This window comes from Otolemur garnettii, unplaced genomic scaffold (assembly GCF_000181295.1).
Source record: "Otolemur garnettii isolate 467f Iridium unplaced genomic scaffold, OtoGar3 scaffold00014, whole genome shotgun sequence".
In the NCBI taxonomy this organism is placed as follows: domain Eukaryota; kingdom Metazoa; phylum Chordata; class Mammalia; order Primates; family Galagidae; genus Otolemur; species Otolemur garnettii.
Window position 1 is genome coordinate 19,387,676 of NW_003852409.1, and position 2,529 is coordinate 19,390,204.

General features: G+C 39.5%; 1 protein-coding gene across 1 annotated transcript in view; it reads left to right on the top strand.

The window, feature by feature from the left end:
* Positions 1-2,529, top strand: part of PAPPA (pappalysin 1) — a 282,674-nt gene that overhangs the window by 140,087 nt on the left and 140,058 nt on the right. The window lies entirely within an intron of this gene.

The window sequence follows — 2,529 nt, forward strand, 5'->3', positions numbered from 1 at the left end:
GCAATATCTTACAAAGTTGAAAATGCAGTTACCCTCAATCTAGCAGTATCATCTTAGCTATTTTTCCCTCAGAAAACTGTTGCCCCATGCACAAAGAAGCATTAATACAAATGTTTCAAGTAACATTGTTGGAGATTACAAGCATCAAGATTAAATAACAGTAACAGCAATAATAAATAATAAAAAATAATGATATCTATGGAGAAAAGAATAGCCCAGGAATGTGTGATCTATTTCTACAGTAAAATGCTCGAATCAGTGAAAGTAAAGAATGGTAAATCTACGTGGAGCAATGTGTGTGATCTCAGAATAATACCGAGGAGAAAAAACAAGCCAGATGCCTAAGTGTAGGATGAAAAGATCTATGGAACGTAAAGCAGGCACAACAATACTGAGGATAAAAAGTATAAAGATATGCGGGGAGGAGACTGGAACATAGGAAGGGAGCAAAGGGAGGTTCAAACCTCATCATTACTTTTCCTTTCTTTGACACCAAAAATAAACGATATGAAGAAAATACGGCACAATGTTATAATCTGACAAATCTGGGTAGTGGACGGACATTTTTTATAGCGTTCTCTGTACTTCTCTATAGGGTTGAACTATTTTCTAATTAGAACAAAAATAATAGTAGGTAGAAAGGCTTTGACACGTCATCTCAGGTTCAAAAAGTGGTTGTATCCTTTCCTTCCCATTCTTGGCTAAAGGATGGTGTATAAAGTGCCCAGGCATTACCCTCCGATCTCAGCCCAAGGCTAGGCTGGAACACTAAGGCTCCTCCTGAGCCAGAGGCAGGCTAGGTGGTCCTGCTATTCCGCCTTCCAGCTCAGGCAGTCTGGGTGGTAGGTCCTGACCTGCACCCGTTCTCAGCGTAGAATTTGAGGTAGCTTCCAGCCGGTATGTAGAACAACTGAAGACAGGCAGATGCAACACGACATTCCTCAGTAAATTAGAGTTGTGACTGCGGGACCGACCATCACATTCTCCCCAGGCTCCCATTCCATCCATGAAGGAATGGACAGGGAGAGAAAGAAAGCAGCTTGTACATGGCTGTGAGTCAGCAGTGGTATTTCAAGGAGAAATTGTATCTTCCAGATGTTTCCAACTCGTCTTTGTATATAAATTCTTTTTTATTCAAAAGTAGGTCTTTTGTCTATTCTGCTGTTTTCCAGTTCACAGCAGTGAGGGACTTCCACCTCTGGAGAGCACCGTCTTGCAATGGAGTTAGAACTGGTTCAAGTCCTTGCCCCAGGACAGAAGCAGTGTGACTAGAGGCAGGCAGCTTACTCTACCCAAGTCTTAGTTTTCTCATCTGAAAAGGGGGAAAATCATAACAATAATCACTCAAGGGATTGTTGTTTGGGTTGACATTATACATACAAAGTGTAAGGCACAGTGCCTCTCATGTGATTAATAGGTGACAAATTGAAACTGTAATTGCTATTTTCATTCTAGAAGATGGAGTTGTAAGAAGTATGACATAGTTCAGTTATACAGACTATCTGGAGAGACAGACCATGGCAAATGAATGCTCTGATATGGAAACGATCGGAGGTCAATAATGAGTAATCAGGTGATTCAGAGAAGGTTCCTAGAAGAAGCAAATGTGATGTTCCCATAGGGTGACAAGCTCTGTCTTCTTTTCTTCCCGTTGTATTTTTTTTTTCCCATTTTATTTTCACATTTGTGTAGCACAAGAGTCGTATATCCTAATTAAAAAGTAGGAAAACCGACCCCAAATATGAAATGACTGGCGTACAGATTTCAGATAGGTTGTGATTGACCAACACTCTAAAGTTATGATTTTAAGTGAATATTTATATCTTTAAGATTATGTTATAGGCTTCTTAGTCTCCTTATATGTATATTATTTTTAAGATAATGTTTTAATAATCTGTAACTAAATTTTAGTTAAGTTGTGCTCCAAATTTGATACGTGTTTATCATTGATATCACTTTCTAAGGAGGGACACTGAGGCAACCGTATCAACTAGAAATGCCATAGTTTTGTATCAAATTGCCAGAAATGCAAACCTGAGGCAGATATGTCACTTGAGATATTTGTAAAAGAATGATGGCTAAATGTTGAAAGAGAAAAAAAAAAAAAATGCACAGAATTCAAAAAAAAGAAAAACCTTCAAAATAGCCCCCCCAATCCCATCACATTTAAATTTTTTAGCTAGAAAAGTAAAATTAGTTTGGGCACAGTGTTTCATGCCTGTAATCCCAAGACTTTGGGAGGCCAAGATGGGAGAATCACTTGAGGTGAGAAGTTTGAGACCTGTGTAGGCAACAGTGAGACCCAAAATCTGCAAAAAAATAAGTCAAATTAACCAGGCATGGTGGTGCACACCTGTAGCCCCAGCTACTCCAGAGGGTGAGGTGGGAGGATCACTTGAGCTCCACAGTTCAAGGTTGCAGTGAGCCTTGATTATGCCACAGCACCCCATCCTGGGCTAAAAAGTGAGACTCAATAAAGAAAGAAAGAAATAGAGAGGAAAGAAAAGAAGAAGGAAGGAAGGAAGGGAG